This window comes from Dipodomys spectabilis, unplaced genomic scaffold (genome assembly GCF_019054845.1).
Source record: "Dipodomys spectabilis isolate Male_0828 unplaced genomic scaffold, ASM1905484v1 ptg000125l, whole genome shotgun sequence".
In the NCBI taxonomy this organism is placed as follows: domain Eukaryota; kingdom Metazoa; phylum Chordata; class Mammalia; order Rodentia; family Heteromyidae; genus Dipodomys; species Dipodomys spectabilis.
In genome coordinates this window covers 16,764,317-16,782,548 of record NW_024870802.1, presented here as the reverse complement: position 1 = coordinate 16,782,548, position 18,232 = coordinate 16,764,317, and the positions used below count along the sequence as shown (strand labels likewise).

Sequence of the window (18,232 nt, the reverse complement as noted above, 5' to 3'; positions counted from 1 at the left end):
ATTTCAAGACACCCAGTAGAGAGGATTCTGAATGCTCCCAAATGCAAAGAAATGATAAATATCAGAAGCAGTAGAAAAGCTCATTACCCTGATCTGATTATTACATGCTATATCGTATCTGTAACTATGTATGATTGCTGCCTATCCAACAAAAAGAATATTTTTTTTTACAAGGTGGTGGGTTATACTTGTAATTCTAACTACTTGGAAGGTTGAGAATAGGAAGATTAAGGTTAGAGAGACCCCTTCTCAACTCATAGCCTAGAAATTGTAATTCAGCCTGTCATCCTAAACTACTTGAGACAGTGAAATTGAGAGGACTGTGGTGCCAGGCCAGCCCAGACAGAAAAGACTGCAAAACTCTATCTCCATGGAGGAAACCTGGATGTGGTGGAACTCACCTATGATCCAGCAATGCTGGAAAGCCTCAAATGGGTAAATTGCATGTCAGGTATACACCCTGGAGAAAAGGAAAACCCTATCCGAAAAAGTAACCAATGAAAACAGGATTAGAGGTATAGCTCATCAGTATCCTGCCAGTCTAGCAAGCACAAGACTGGGTTCAAATCCCAATACTATCAAAATGTTGGTGACTTCTATTGTCCAGTTTTATTATTTTTGCCTGCTTTTCATAAGAAGGAAAAAAAATCCCTAAGAAATGGTCAACTTTCAGGTTCAATAGTTCAGTTCTACTTAAGAGAACCAGAAATATTTAATAGCAAACATGATTAATAAATTTGTATAAATGTTCCCAACATGGTAATTTTATGAACAAATCACATTATACAGAGAACATTATATGTTTCAAGACTAATATAATGACTTGATATTTATAAAGAATACATAAAAATTACATTATTGTGTTCTTTTCTCTTAGACATGCATAGCTATCTTTTAAAAATACAAATATAAGAAATACAAAAAATTGTATTTTTCATTATTCCAATAATTTTGCTCCCTGTTATTTTAAATTTATTTTCCCTATTTAAAAAGAGGTCTATGGGCTGGGAAGTTGGCTCAGTAGTAGAGTGCTTGCCTTGCATGCATGATGCCCTGGGTTCAATTCCTTAGCACCACATAAGCAGAAAAAGTTGGAAGTAGCACTGTGGCTCAAGTGGTAGAGCGCTAGCCTTGAACTAAAGAGCACAGGAACAGTGCCCAAGCCCAGAGTTCCAGTTCAAGCCCAGGATTAACAAGAGGGGGCGGGGTGGCATTCAACAACCATAGCACTCCTGGGCATCTACCTTGAACATCATGAGCCAGTGTATAATAAAGACACCTATACACCCATGTTCATTGCTGCACTATTCACGATAGCCAAGATATGGAAACAGCCCAGATGGCCCACAATAGATGAGTGGATCCAAAAAATGTGGTACCTATACACAATGGAATTTTACACAGCCATTAGAAAGAATAAGATAATGTCATCTGCAGGGAAATGGATGGGACTAGAGCAAATCATGTTAAGTGAGGTAAGCTAAGCTCAGAGAGCCAAACACCATATGTTCTCTCTGATATGCAGAAATTAGATCTAAAACACATTGGGATATGACAAACTACATAGGATTCTAGATACTCATATAGAGTGAGACCACAAGAAGACACTGTTAGGAGAGAATCACAAAGGTGCAATGCCTAAGTGCTTCTTCATATTTATTTTATTTTATTTTTTTTTGGGTCCGGTCGTGGGGCCTGAACTCGGGGCCTGGGCGCTGTCCCTCAGCTCTTCAGCTCAAGGCTAGCGCACTACCACTTGAGCCACAGCGCCACTTCCGGCTTTTTTCTTCATATTTATATAAAAAAATATACATACTGAGCCAGGTACTGGTAGCTCACACCTGTAATCCTAGCTATTCAGGAGACCGAGATGTGAGGATCATGGTTTGAAGCCAGACAGACAGAAAAGTCCGTGAAACTCTGATCTCCAATAAACCACCCAGAAAAAGCCAGAAGTGGTGCTGTGGCTCAAGTGGTAGAGTGCTAGCCTTGAGGACAAAGAGGCTCATTGAAAGCACCTCAGGACGGGCACCACCACCCCCCCCAAACACACACAGAAATGAATTCCAAGATATAGAAAACAGAAACCTCTTTTTTTTTTAGTTTTTAATCATTCTGCCTTCTCCACCTTATATATGGTGTATTCAAATGTACATCATTGGAAGGGTTGGAAGAAGGTACAGAACTTGAGGGGGAAAAGGATGAAAATATGCAGCAGTGAAGCTCTCTGGACACTGATAAAAGTGAACTATACAACTCATGGGTGGAAATGGGAAGGAGGGACTGGAAGAAAATGAGGAACAGAGGGAACTGTACAGAAGAAAATGTATTAATTACCTGACTCGTGTCATTGTAATCCCTCCATATATCACCTCTATAATAACAATAAAGTAAATTACAAATAAATAAATAAATAGGGTCAGGTATTGCTGGCTCAGGTATAAAATCCCAGATACTCAGGAACCTGAGATCCAAAAATCGTGAGGTTCAGAGACAAGACTCATTTCCAATTAACCAGCAAAAAGCCAGAAGTAGAGGATGGCTCAATGGCAGAGCACAAGTCATGAGCAAAAATAAAAAGCTGAGTAAGAATATGAGGCCCTGAGTTCAAGCCTCAATACCAGTACATCCACACACACAAAAGAAGGATATAAAAATGTTTTGTTGAACCTCAAAATCCCTTGGTGTTTTTGTTTGTTTTTGTTTTTTTGTTTCATTTTGTGCTGTTTTGTTTTTTACAGTCAGGAGTTACAAAACCAAAACCTGTTTTATGATAGATTCAAACAGGTCAGAAGGGGATAGTGCTGGGACACGTATTGATCCACTCCTGCCTACTGCCCCATACAAGAATATGACCCAGGGGCTGGGAAGGTGGCTCAGTGGTAGAGCGTTTGCCTTGCATGCATGAGGCCCTGGGTTCGATTCCTCAGCACCACATAAGCAAAAAAAGCCGGAAGTGGCGCTGTGGCTCAAGTGGTAGAGCACTGGCCTTGAGCTGAAGAGCTGAGGGACAGTGCCCAGGCCCAGAGTTCAGGCCCCACGACCGGACCCAAAGACAAAAAAGAAAAAAAAAAAAGAATATGACCCAATATCAGCAGATGTTCTCTTTTTTTTTTTACAGAAAGGGTCTGTCTTGGAGCTTAAACTCTGGCCCTGGGTGCTCTCCCTGTGCTCTTCATTTCAAGGCTAGCACTCTACAACTTGAGCCACAGTGCCACTTCCGGCTTTTTGTTTATGTGGTGCTGAGGAATCGAACCTAGGACCTCATGCATCTGAGGCAAACCCTCTACCACTGAGCCGCCTTCCCAGCCCAGATGTTCTCATTTTTGAAGAGTGAAATTTCTTTTTTTTTAATTTATTTATTTTTTTTATTGTGAAACTATCGTACAGAGGGGTTACAATTACATAGGCAAGGTAATGAGTACATTTCTTGTCAAGCATTGTTGCCTCCTCCTTTGTTTCCCCTTCCCATCACTCCCCCACCCCACCCTCCCACCCCCTCCAATCCTCCAGCCAAAGTTGTAAAGTTCATTTTTCAATATAACGCCTTGTTCATCTCATTGTTGCAATGGGTTCACCTGTATCCTTATTTAAACGATTTGTTTTTTTTCCTTCCCCTCCACAAATTATACCAACATCAAATACAGTGAAGGTAGGGGTTATACCATGGGAGAGGGACATAAAAAGCAACAAAGAAATCATCTTATAAATATGTTAGAAACAATCACAAGAAAAAAAAACATTTGAATACTTATCTTGGGGTTCATTTCACCTAACATCAACTTATCTGACCTTTTCTGCTTGTCTCAGAAATATATTAGTTATGGCAAAGAAGGGAAAACATAGGACCTATGTTTCTTTGGGCCTGGCTTATTTCACTTAAGATAATTTTTTCTTTCCATTTCCTAACAAATGGGGTAGTGTCATTCTTTCTGATGGAGGCATAGAATTCCATTGTGTATATATACCACATTTTCTTGATCCATTCATCTACTGAGGGGCATCTGGATTGGTTCCATATCTTAACTATGGTAAGTAATGCTGCAATAAACATAGTTGTGCTGGTAGCTTTAGTGTGGTCTTGTTTGTGATCATTTGGGTAAATGCCCAAAAGTGGGATTGCTGGGTCATAGGGGAGCTCTATGTGGAGTCTTTTGAGGAACCTCTATACTACTTTCCAAAGTGGTTGAATAAGTTTACACTCCCACCAACAATGAAGTAGGGTTCCCTTCGGTCCACATTCCCTCCAGCATCTGTTGTTATTAGAGTTCTTGATTATAGTCATTCTAACTGGGGTGAGGTGGTATCTCAATGTTGTTTTGATTTGCATTTCTTTTATGGCTAGAGATGAAGAGTGAAATTTCTAAGAGTAAGGAAAAGGGTGGGTAGAGGAGAGATGGTTGAAAGGGATGATACTGATCAACACATATTATATTCATAAACTGCTTTGTTAAATGGCAATGCCTTTGTACAACTACTGGGGCTGGGAAGGTGGCTCAGTGGTAGAGCGCTTGCCTTGCATGCCTGAGGCCCTGGGTTCAATTCCTCAGGACCACATAAGCAAAAAGAAAAAAAGCCGGAAGTGGCGCTGTGGCTCAAGTGGTAGAGAGCTAGCCTTGAGCTGAAGAGCTGAGGGACAGTGCCCAGGCCAAGAGTTCAGGCCCCACAACTGGACCCCCCCCCCCCCAAAAAAAAAGACTAGAATTTTCTGATTTTTAAAATTCTGGCCTTTAATTTTAAATACTTTAAAATACTTGTGTTTGTAGGCAGCTAGAATACTGTAAATATGAACTTGGGGAACAAATACAACATCTGAAGCTATGAATTCTGTTGGAAAAGAAAGGTGAGCTTCTCTATGTAACATATATATATATATATATATATATATATATATATATATATATATATGGATGGATGTTACATAGAGAGATTTTTTTCTTGGCTGGAGAAGGGACTGGACAATGAAACTGAGGAAAAACTGAAATTTACCATTAAAAAAAAAAAGAATAAAGGTGCCTTTGCTTCCTTTTCAAATTACAGCAGTACCAATTTATAAGAGAGAGTATGTCCAGCTTCTGAGTCCATACTAGGACAATCCTGGAAGCTACACATTGCATTCAAGGTACCCTGCTTTAAAGCACAGATATATTCTCAGTCTTGCTCCATCAAATCAGGAAAGCCATTTTAGAGTGAGTGCTTGCCACACAAAGCTATCAAGAAGTTAGCCACATTTAGAATGCTATGACTAAGTATGATAATTTAGCAGGAGAGTGTCACCTTCTAAAAACAAACAAATATAGTATAGAGAAATTATATTTGCATATACACACCTTAAAGGGATTCCAGGTCTCTCCTGAAAAGCTTTCTAGGAAGCAATCCCTAACTAATCATAACAGTGAAAATTGAATTCAACAGGCACAAATAATATCGTTGTTTTTTTCAAGTATACCACTGCAGAAACCATGTATTATTCAATCATTCCCTAGTCAGCAGAGCAGTGACATCCTCTCAAAGTGAGGGGAAGAGTGCATGAGTCATCCCTATGTTGATAAGGAGATTGCAGGATGAAGGCACTGCTCTTAAGTCAGCATCAGATGGTGCCTTGTCTAAATCAGTCCATGGAACACTCTGGATGATTTTGTCCTATGACAACCATTAATCATTGGAGATGAAATAGGCCTTCTTGTTTTAGTGACAACCTCACACACAATCTGATATTTACTTCCTCAAACCAAGGAGGTGGAGGGAGAAAAGACAAAAAATATATTCCACTCTATTTGTATTCATATAGTGACTAGATGGGAAAGAGGAAAACAACTTGTTTTTACACATGGCCAGCAAATGTGACACAATTTCCTGCTTGTTTAAAAAGCTTAAAATCCAATGAGTAAATCTCTTGGAGAAATACCAACACCTAAGAATTTCACTGCTGTACAAAATGGTATCATGCCTAGGTAAGATTCACCTACGTTGTTCGGGTAAACAGCTTTTAACATTGCTAGTAACACAAACAAAAATGGCACCCCAGAGAGATACTTCAACACATTGTGGTAACCGGCACCCTGGGTTCTAGTCACTGAATTGCACTCTTCACATTCAGAGAGGTAACACTTTATGCAAATTTCAATTTGAGAATTTTCCTTATGATAACTGAGATTCTTAAGACAAAGAAGGAGGTTGGGGTGAATGAACGGATTAGAAACTATAATGGATCTAAGTCTCAAGTTCTGTGCCACAACATAGTTAAAACTTGCATCTACAAGTCTGTGTGACAGTGATAGGGCCTAATTTGTGGGTCAGTTCATGGCAACTAAACTTCTTCACTTAAAATCCTTTGTGTCTGAAGCAGTTAAATGAAATATTGACTACGTGTAGAATTTTGAAACTCAAGTTGAAGAACAGGAGTCCTAAACTGGTAGCGGACATGAAGCTGCAGACTAAATAAAGACAAGCCACACTGTGAGGCCATGGACTCAAATAAGACACACTGACCATGTGTAAAGGAACTTAAATTTTTTCTAGATTGTTGATTAAACGTTAAAGGGATACAGTTATTATACAATTATCCTTTTCTTTTTTTTTGGTCCGGTCGTGGGGCCTGAACTCTGAGCCTGGGCGCTGTCCCTCAGCTCGTCAGCTCAAGGCTAGCACTCTACCACTTGAGCCACAGTGCCACTTCCGGCTTTTTATTTTCTGCTTATGTGGTGCTGAGGAATCGAACCCAGAGCCTCAGGCATGCAAGGCAAGCACTCTACCACTGAGCCACCTTCCCAGCCCCACAATTATCCTTTTTAAGGGTAAAAATCCTAAAAAATTAAACTACAAAAGGGTGAAAGGTAATGTTCCCACACCACTGTCTCTCCACAGGCTAATCAGTTCAGGCATCTTCTTGCAATGGCCTATTGTAGCAATGCCCCATTATTGCAAATCTCCTGTGACATAGGGAAATTCTATCCTTTTTTAAACTGTTCCTGAAATTACTTAGTGAAGGAGGAAGAAAGAGCAGAAACCCTTCAGCTAAAACTGCAGTAAGTTTAATTATTTCTATATTTTTGTTGGTGGTGGTAGTGGTAGCCTTGGTGCTATTCCTAAGCTTTTTCCCTCAAAGGTAGCACACTACCACTTTGAGCCACAGCTTCATGTCTGGTTTTCTGATGGTTAGAGATAAGAGTCTAATGGACTTTCCTGCATGGGCTGGCTTTGAACCATAATCCTCAGATTTCAACCTCATGAGTAGCTTAGATTTCTGGTGTGTCACCAGCAGCTGGCTTTCTTTCAAGTGTTTGGGTTTTTTTTCTTTGTGCGTTGTTGTTTGTGTTTGGTTTTTGGTTTTAGTTTGTTTTGTTGTGGGGTTTTTTGTCAGTTGTGGGGCTTGAACTCAGGACCTGGGCTAGCACTCTACCACTTGAGCTACAGTACCACTTTCAGTTTTTGAATGGCTAATTAGAGCTAAGAGTCTCAGGGGAACTTTTCTGCCCAGGATGGCTGTAAACCACGATCCTCAGATCTCAGCTTCCTGAGCAATTAGGATTATAGGCATGAGCCACTGATACCCAGCTTTTTTCAAGTTTTTATTTAGGTTCTATTCTATGAGAAAAGTAGTCAAAGGAAAACCAGGGTTGGTGCCAATTGAATACCATTTCATTGAAATCTCCATTGTGCCCTAAACCACTGGCTCTAGACATAGAGTACAACATTTTCCCAAGAGGAGACGCTCCCAAATTTCCATTCAGAATATTTTCACTGAACTCTTAAGAGTATTGAAACACATGTCAAAGATAGAACTGACCGCTGTGCCTGGGATTCAGGATGCTGTGTTGGTTTCTCACTTTTCTGCATTATTTCCACAGAACACCTGAGTAGACTAAGTAGTGTATAGTGGGAATTCAATGTTTCCGAAGACGGAAATCTGAGAATTTTCACAAGCCCTGGGGCTGGAGGTAGAGGGAATAAAAAGAAAGGCAGAAGGAAGAAGAAGACAGGCTTTGGAGCAGACGATGGTAAGGAGCAGAACTGTTGAGGGGGCCTAAAGAAATCACAAAGCAGCCTGAAATGGAAAAACTGAAGAGAGCCATGAGACTATGGAAGAAGCTCAGTAGAGTGATTTGTACAGGAAATGGACAGGGCCAATCTGGAGTTGCTGCCATTTTATTCAGAAGGTCAGAAATAGATAAAATTAAGTAAGGTTCAGAACTGATTTTCTCCTATCAGTCCACAAAGATTAAAGGGGGAGAGTAGCAATGGGACTTAAAACTCTTACATCTACTACAACCTTCACAATATAGTTTTTTGCTAGCTCTCATCTTTAATACCATAGCTTGATATGTTGAAAATATCCTTAATATAATTGTGGTCCTGAAAACCATGATGCTTACTACCATTATGGCCTTCCAAAAAAAAACAAATATTTGGCCTTCTCTATAGAATTACATCACATCTAACTTTCAGTACAAAATGACTAATTTTTCAAACATGTTTTGTTTATGAACCTTCAGTTAATGAACTTTTGGGATAACATATAAAAAGACTGAAAAAAAGTAAAATGTATGAACAATGAAGTAAACACAAACATCAAAACATCTTGTCAAAGCTCCAGCCCACATAAAGAACAATGCAGGGGCTGGGAAGGTGGCTCAGTGGTAGAGTGCTTGCCTTGCATGCATGAGGCCCTGGGTTTGATTCCTCAGCACCACATAAGCAAAAAAAAAAAAAGCCGGAAGTGGCGCTGTGGCTCAAGTGGTAGAGAGCTAGCCTTGAGCTGAAGAGCTGAGGGACAGCGCCCAAGCCCAGAGTTCAGGCCCCACGACCAGACCCAAAAAAAAAAAAAAAAAAGAACAATACAGTTTATAGGTTATTGGCAAAGGATGCCAGTGGTCTTTCTGCATGCCAATCAAGGAAGCTGCTATATGCCAACTGCACAAATACAATTTACAATTCACTCAGCCAAACAGATTTAAAATTATTCAACTGTAAAACTATTTTTTTATTTGGAGGAGTCAGAGTACTTCCAAATTTTTATATAAGGTAAAGCCTTATTACTATTTTTATATCACATCCTATCTGTATAATTCCTAAGTGCACAAATAGAATCATGCCATGCCATATTCATTACCATATTCATTTCTTAATAGGGATTTTATCTGAAAAAGCAACCTTATGCCTTTTTTCTTTTTCTGTTGAATCCTACCTACGCATTTCCTCTTTCTCTACCCAAAATTCTCAGCCAATATGAGCTGTTAATATATCTGATGATTCTACAATGTACCATTTCTTGCCCTAGCCAACTCTATATCACAATGAGAACATCAAATGGGCATCTCAAAATTAACATGGTTTAAACAGAACTCTCGGTGCCCCTGTCTGCTCCTCATTACAATGAATGGCAACATCATTTACCCAAGCAAAATACTGCATTTATCTTTGACTCTTCTTTCTCTTCATACCCCCATAGCAAAGCCAGCAGGCTCTACCTTCAAAATGTATCCTGAGTCTGATCACTTCATACCTTCTGTCATCACTACATTGATCCTGTCATTTTATACCTTCCCTGGACCAATGAAAGAACTTTCTATAGGTTAAGTGAATATCCTCTTATCCTCAAAATTTATTCTCCACTCAAGATCCAGAGGAACAATTGTACAGCACAAAGCTGATGTCAACTATTATACTCAAACTTTTCAGAGTAAATCCAAACTCATTATCATGACCTATACAATCTGACTCTACCAACAAACTTGATTTTATTCCAAATCACTGTACCTTCCCACAACCACCTTCAACTGAAGTCCAGAAGCTGGCTGCCTTCCTCTTCCTCTATCAAGCCAAAAAACATCCTAGGTCAAAGGCTTTTCTTCTCATTTGACGTTCCTCTGCCTAAACACCACCCTTCCTCTTCCTCCTCCTCTGTAAAAAGTCTATTTCTACCTCTGTTTCTCTCTCTTTTTCTTTTCTCTCCATCTTCCCCCCGCATCTTGTTTTATTTTTTCATAGCACTTATTACTACTTGAAATTACACTTTCTATTTAGTCATTTGTTTATTTCATTCACAAGCCAATAGTATACACTTATATGATACAATAAGGTATATGGTATTTTTCTAAGAGCTGGAGATATATAGCAGTGAGTAAACAAGCAAAGATCCCAGCCCTCAGGGGGCCTGTATTCTTAGTTATTCAAACCTAAACACTAGAGAGTAGACACACAATCCAACTGTAACCAAAAATGAAGCCCTATAAAGTACCTTAGCCTAAAGTAGATGTTAACACATGTATGCTGAATAGATGAAATGTCCTGCCACCTGCAGCCATCTGTTTCCGAGAAAACTCTTAACTATAGAAATCTTCCTTTCTACCAAATGGGATACAAAGCTGGGATCTACCAAATCCCATTAAGATAAAGCCAACTTCTGTGGCTGTGTTGGGTTCCTACCCCTGGGTCTGCCTATCTTGACTGCCCTTTCATATAACCCCCCAGTGACTATATCACTAGGATTTGTTTCATCAGGTCACAAGAACACCTGACCCACAGGGTGGGAGCTGAGCAATCAGTCATTATTATTAAACAAGCCGTCTTCTGGCTGAGATCAAGATACATGGGTCATATTCTATCCTTGGCTTATGGCAGTCCTTCCAATCAATAGCTCACCACTATCATTTCAACAACTCTTGTCTCAGCACTGAACACAATGTTATAAAGGACAGGTTTGCCTATTTCAACTTCTATGGAGGTCAGACATTTGGCTGTGCTGAGAAAGTTCATTGCTGAGAACACTTGTAAACTATGAATGACCTGATCTCAAATAAAAATGAAGGTAGTCATGAGATACAGTTAATTCTTCTTTGAAAAAAATGGAAGCTACAATGGTAGAAACAAAAGGTAGAAAAATACTTATCTCTTAAAAGGACTACTCTGGAGGCCTTAAAATATAGGTATTTAAAACCCATATTTCTAACATACATGCATGTGAAAGGAGTGTTCACATTTTAGTGTATCAGTTGTTAGATGTGCCCTGCTTTAGTTCCTTCTCAGGAAGTAGTTAGGGAATAAAAACTTAAAAAAAGAATAGCAAAAGCCAAAGGAAGATGCTTCCATTTGGTAGTGATAGGCTAAGAGTAGTAGCTATTTCTTCCTATCCCTGAGATTCCAGCTTAAAAAGGTGTGTTAATGAAGTTAATAAAGTAATCGACACAGGCGAGCCCAACAGTACATGTTATATCTCATATCATATCACATTATATCATCATATATTTGACCATCACTTCATTCCCTTTGAAGCATTTTCACATACATTTCCTCCCTTAGTCTTCAAAGCAAGCAACTCTGCTTACTTTGAAGACTATAAACTGGATACAAACAGGGCAACATAAACAGGAGGTATAAACAGAGCAACATACTTCTCTGAAACACTGTAAGGTCAATTTTCCTAAGATCCCACCGTAAAGACAGCAGAACCTAGCTATACCTAGACACAGTACATGGTCTTTTTTCTACAAGAGGAAAGGAAGCATAGTTCCGGAAAAATCACATTCTACAGGCAACGGCAAATATTTCTCTTTACTGAGACAGAAGTTGGAGGGACACATATTTACCAGTGGTTTAAGGTGGCAGGAAGATGCATTGGGCCTGAAGCTCTAGGCAGAGAGTCTTTTACAAATTCTTCCTATGGATGTCAATTCCTGCAATGACAAACAGACAAAATATCTGGTATGAATAAAAGACACACGATGACCTGACTTCAATATGGCTTTCTATACCCAACTGCCAGGCACCCCATTTCAGCTCAAAGTCACCATCCTCCTCTTCTAACCAACTGCTTTTCCCCACCCTGAATTTCCCACAGAAGAACAAAACTTTCAGTGGACAAAACAGAATTAACTGCTAATGATGAGCTGGTGCTAAGTAGCAGCTCCCCTTCATAGACAGGCTTGATCCCTCCAAAAGGCCATTATCTCTACCACTTCCCATTTATTTCTATTTATTTATTGTGGGGCCTGAACTTAGGACCTAAACTTTGTTACTCATGGCTGGCATTCTAGATTTGAGTCACACTTTCAGGACCAGATTTTTGCTAACTGAAGATAAGTCTTGAGGATTTGTCTGCCTAGACTAGCTTTGAACAATGATCCTCAGATCTCAACCTTCTGAGTAGCTAGGATTATGAGACACCAGCTCTTAGCTCCTGCCTTCTCGATACAAATAAGAACTGTGATTGCCATTTATCATCACCTCTGCTTTATAATTGTTGTTTCTTTGGTTTTTTGTTTGTTTTTGGTGGAGTTTTTTTTGTTTGTTTTTTATTTTTTTTGTTGGTCATGGGGCTTGAACTCTGGGCCTGGGCACTGGCCCTGAGCTCTTCAGCTCAAGGCTAGCGCTCTACCACTTGAGCCACAGTGCTACTTCCAGTTTTCTGGTAGTTTATTGGAGATGAGTCTCACAGACTTTCCTGCTGGGCTGGCTTTGAACCGAGATCCTCAGATCTCAGCCTCCTGAGTAGCTGGGATTATAGGTGTGAATCAGCAGCGCCTGGTAATAATTGTTCTTCTTTTTGTGGTTGGTCGTGGGGCTTATGCATTATAGTTTTTACAGAACTTAAAATATTTTCCTCTACTAAGATTCCAACAAAAGTAGGTAAACTGAAGAAAAAGGAGCCAGGTTCTAAAAAAAAAATAATAAGGTGCATACAGCAACTCAAGCTAATACCCTCACATCTGTAGACATCAGCAATCCCTGAAGAAGGGAAAGAGTCCAATTTTCACAAGTTAAGTATAGTCAGGAATCTGGCTTGCGTAATCCCACAGTTAAAAGCATAAGCACATCTAGAACCTAGGTCTCTCCCCTGCCAATCGAGGACTCTTTTACTACCCATTGAGTAGCAGCTTGAAAATGTATAGCAAAAAATAAACCTAATAATACACACATATACAAAGTCAAAGAAATACAACTGAAACATCCCATTTTCTTCCTACTAAAATATTTATCATTCCTTTATATATTACCAAAGAATATAATAGCAAATCATCAGGTTCTAAGGGTTTATTTCCCAATAGGTCATTTTTCAATAGTTTCAACTCCAAGAAAGCAAGAAAAAGGAGAGGAGGGAAGAGAAAAGGAGGAGAGGGGAGGGGAGGGGAGAAGGGAGAAGGGAGAGGGAATGGAGGGGGAGGAAGAGAGGGAATGGAGGGGGAGGAGGAGAGGGAAGAGGGAGAGGTAGGAGGGGGAAGGGGAGGGGAAGGGGAGAGGAGAGGGGAGAGGAAGAGAGGAGAAAAGAAAAACTCCACAAATGTCATGTACTCATGTACCTATGATTTCAAAAGTACTTAAATGTCTCAAACTGTCCAGAACATTCTTTATGCTAGAAAATTCTCCCTTGGTATGCATCTTAAATATAGGACTGTAAGTAAGGTCTGTTACGTAAATTAAATAGGTAAGTTTAATTAGGTAGCTGATAAAAAGAACATCATATGGTATTCAGGCAGTTTATTTATTCAGAACTGCCCTCCCCGCCCCCACCCCCGCCCTTCACAGCCGCCCAAGCCCAGGTCCCATCTGGGTTTAAGTGTGAAAGGTCAGAGAGATAGTTCTGGGGCCAGGTGAGGGAAGGTATGGCACAATCAGATGTGGATGTGACCTCAGGGCCTAGGATCCTCCCTGGAGACCTGGACACCAAGCACAGCAGAAGTAAAAAGACACTTCTTCCTAGCATGAAGAGAGGCCAAGTTTGATTGGAAAGGGACCATAGAGTATGGTAGAGAGAAGGCAGGAATCTCAAACCATGGGATTTTGCCAGAAGCAAAAGCAGGGAGGTATGACAGTACCTTCTATTTGTATTATCCAGATCTCCTTTGTATTTTTCTTTTACCAGGACTAGTGCTAGAAATCAGTGCCTCGTAGTTGCTCAGTTTGCTTGGCCCACAGCTTGACGCCCACTAGCTGGGCTATATCTCAGCCCAACTTTTTGCTGGTTATCTTAGAAATGGAGTCTCACAGATTTTCTGCCCAGGCTGGCTTTCAAACTGCGATCCTCCAGATTTCAGCATCCTGAGAAGCTAAGATTACAAGGAGCACCCAGCTCATCCGTATCTCTCATTACCTCATATATCTTAAAATTCCTATACCTTCTGCTGAGACTTTTATATAGGTCTACATTGCACACTCTCAGAAGTACATTTTGCCAAATTTCCATAACCAAAATACAATTCCATTTTTCTGGCAATGCCTATTTATAACTTCCTTGGAATAATCAATGTTGTCCCAGAGCCTTCTATGACCCTCAAAAAATAGTGGTAAAAGTTTTGACCCTTTGGGGGTTTTCTAAGAAAAGAGTAAATAATGATTTTTCCTTGGGCCAGTCATAAAACTACCAAGCCTATTCCCATCACAAGGCTTGGACTTCCATAGCCAAAAACTACTAAGTATTCAAGCCTCTTCAAGGAGAATGTTCATGAAAAAGATCCCAGGATAGCTATCCATCAAAATCCACAAATGGAATTTTTCTTCTTACATTAAAAAAAGATAAGCCAGTAACCCAAGCTGAGATAGAGTCAAAGGACAGTAGCTCAACAAACAAACAATCCTGAAAGTGCCTAAAAAGGAGTAAAGGCCAAATATGTGACCATGGTTAGGATTCAGAATTCAAGGCCAGTATGAGGAAACAACAAGGCAGAGTCCACCTGAATTCTAGGAAGAACTGCTCTAGATTTATAGCTGGTGAGCAGGTACCAAATTCTGACTGAAAACAAAAATCACTTGGAGGAGTAAAAACAATTAAAATAAAAATAAACTCCCTAGCATCCAGACCCAATAAAACAAAATCTTTGGTTTGGAGGTCCCCAACAGAGTCAGTACAAAAGCTTCCTCCCAAGTGATTCTAATGCTAAGCAGGAAAAGTCTATACCTCACCTCAGAAGTTCCAGAACCATTAGGAATCATTCATTGAACAACTCCAGACAAGATCCAAGGATCAGGTTTTAGAGGAGGTATACATTCTTCATGTATTTACTCACTCTGCATCACATTCTGACAGCCACTGCTTAACTTTAAGAAGAAATTATTGTTGTTATAAAGGTGATATACAGAGGGGTTACAGTTGCATAAATCAGGTAGAGTACATTTAACTCTTTTTTAAAATTCTAAATAAATACAAGGGCTAGGATGTAGCTTGGTGGCAAAGCACTTGCATAGCAAGTGCAATGTTCTGGATTCAATCCTCCATACCAAAAAGAAAATAATAATAACAATAATGCAGTTAAATAAATACAAAACAATGCCAGCTGCCAGAATAACAATCAGGTACATGGAGAGGGCCTTCATTTTTGCCATAGTCCTTCATGTGCTCAATATCAGCACCCTCAGATAAACTAGGGGACTGTCTCAGGCCAGGAGCAGATCTACATCTTCAAATACCTATGTAGGCTATCTCTGATAGGACAAAGATCTAGGGACATCTAGTCATCAAGATGGCCTTCGAGGAACAGCTCCAAGGCCCATCAAAAAGCAGGATACTGTAGATCAATGCAGTGAATGGACACCTGCCAAGCCAGTTGAGCACTTCTCCTTCCAGATTTTCACTTTGTGGTCAGGTAACAGCTTGAGCAATCCCAAGCCAAAAATGGAAAAGTAAATGTGTGGGTCACAATGATGACAGATCAGAGGAAGCTGCTTCTCTGAATGGACCAGCTTGAAGAGATTTCCTCTTTGACCTTACTTGGTACCATCAGATGACTTCAGGGACTCAGCAACAGAGAAACCGATAGTTGCCTAAAGTCAGCCTTCCTGATCGCAAGGCCCAGCAGCAATCCATACTACCTCCAACAGACCAAGGAGTCACCCTGAAGCATGCTCTTAAGCTAAGGATCTCCTACTTGAGCTACAAAGTACACTTAGAAGAGCTTGTGTGAGGCCAGGAAGTGGTGGCTCATGCCTGTAATCCTATCTTAGAAGACTGAGTTCTGAGGATCATGGTTCAAAGCCACTCTTGGTAGGAAAGTCCATGAAACTCTTTTATCAATCGTCAAAGTTTAAAAAGCCAGAAGTGGAGCTCCACTCAAGGTAGAACACCATTCTTGAGCAAAAAGGTCTAGGGGACAGTGCCCAAGCCCTGAGTTCAAACCCCAGTACCAGACAGAACACACACACACACACACACACACACACACACACACACAAATATGTGTGGAAGAGGAAATCTAGGGAAAACTCAAGTAATATATCTCCCCTCATTTTTTTAAGAAATGCATTCATTTTCCTTGTAATTGTGTTATTTCCTAGGCTGAAACAAGATATTTCTCTATTGCTCCAAAATATACCATTTTTTTGTTTGATAACCTATCAGAGCCCTTGAGCTCTCACTTCTCTCACTTATCCCAATTTCTACCACATCCCCAAAGTAAAGAGCCATAACTTGGCTTTAGTGAAAGTCACTTTAGCCACCCTCATTCCTATCAAAACTCAATCCTGACCATTCAACCTGCTCTGGGTCAACATGGTACCCCATGTTAAATGTTCTCACAGCATCATGCATGTCTCCTGCACAGAAAAGATCACTTATATTTCATTTTTCCTCAAACCTGTGGATGGACAAAGATCTGTGGTATTTTTGCTTTGCTTCTTTGTCGTTGCTGTTTTTAAGTTTTAAAAAGCAAATCATTGTATCCCAAAATAGTGTCCTGAAACTCTTTGGTTTCCTTAAAATACCAAATTTCATGCCACCCAGCCCAGAATTGGTCCTTCTCTCTTAATGAAAGGCCCAAGTGGTTTCCCCAGCGTATGGGAGGCTCTCTTCTCCCTCCTTCCAAAAATTCCAACTCATTCATCAACAAATCCAGAGCGTATGGGAGAGAAAATCTGCAACTAATCTCGAGGCTAACCAAATTGGAGAGGAAACAAATCAGAATAATTACCTTCCAACTTCATTTTTTAAAAATCACATTGCACTAGTTATTATATTGAAGGTGACTCTCTAATATGTCAAATGAATCCCTTTTTGACATTCGAACGAATTTCCTTGTTTCCCAGAACAAATCTAGCTGAGGCTAGAAGCACTGCCAACACCCTCAGGATGTGAACTGACTGAAGCTTTCCTGATGCTCCATGCTTAGGTGGCCCCCACTTTGGAGCACCAGCCTTCCTTGTCCTCCTACCACACCACACCCACTGGCAGAGAAAAGTGAGGCTTTAGTAGCTTTTTAAAGCTCTCCCACCTACTCCACACATTCAGTAGGAGGAAGAATTAATGTTTCCAAGTTCTCAGAATGACACAAAACTCATCAAGTACAACAAAATTAGTTGAAAAATAGCAAAATGATTTTAGCTTCCCTTTAAAAAAAATACAAGCACACCTACTTTAAGTGCTTCACAGTGACCTCATATTTTCTTCCAGTAGGATATATTCTTTTCCCCCAGTGGATGATTTCCACCCTACTCTCTATCTTAAGACGGTATAGGGCCAGATCTCCACTTTCACCTGCTCTAATATCTTGACAAAGCTGGACACCTATGAGAGACTCTTCCCCCTCAAGGCTCTTTTCATCTGCCTTACTTGCCTTTCTGGAAGGGGAAGTTTTTCCTGTCTCTTTCCATCATAAGGGCAGTCTTATCATTGAGAGCCCAGAAGCAACAGCACCTCTTGACTGCCTATCTAACTCCCTGACTACAAGGTCTGATTACCTGACTCTTGCCAGCAAAATAACTTTCCTGGGGGAAGTTAACACAGATCACCAACTCCAGCACCATAACAATTTCTGGCACATAGCAAGTGCTCAATAAGTTGCTGTTAAGTGATAGGGTGTGAACAATCAGATAAAGGCAGTGAGTAAGAACAAGGCTGAGAGCCCAACAAAGGGCACCTCATCATGGAAAGGTCTCCTGATATCTCTTATTTTGATTTTTCTCAATTTTGTTGTTACTTAGATACTGGCTTCACTACTATATATCCCTTACCGAATGCCAACTACTCAGGCTTAAATATTCCCCTGAAGACTCAAATCTCAATTGGACTAAAAATGCAGACCTCCATAGGGGCCTGACCTGAGATAAACACAGGACCTTTGGAGAACAGACTCAAGCTCACCCTAGAGCCACATCTCCAACATCTCATCTCACCCTTATCACTGCCCAGGAGCTTAGAACACCATTCTAAAAGTATAAACCTTTGCTCAAGCCTCTCCTCCTTTAAGCCTCTTTGTGTTGTTTACCTGCTGCCCCTTTCACCAGGCTGGGCCCTACCGCAATGTGA

At 40.3% G+C, this 18,232-nt stretch overlaps 1 protein-coding gene across 3 annotated transcripts in view; it reads right to left on the bottom strand.

Moving 5' to 3' along the window:
- Sorbs1 (sorbin and SH3 domain containing 1) overlaps window positions 1-18,232 on the bottom strand; it is a 237,579-nt gene that overhangs the window by 158,246 nt on the left and 61,101 nt on the right. For all 3 annotated transcript variants that reach the window (XM_042689233.1, XM_042689234.1, XM_042689236.1), the window contains exon 2: window positions 11,589-11,675. The gene's annotated coding sequence lies outside the window, so the exon portion shown is untranslated. The remainder of the gene's footprint in view (window positions 1-11,588; window positions 11,676-18,232) is intronic.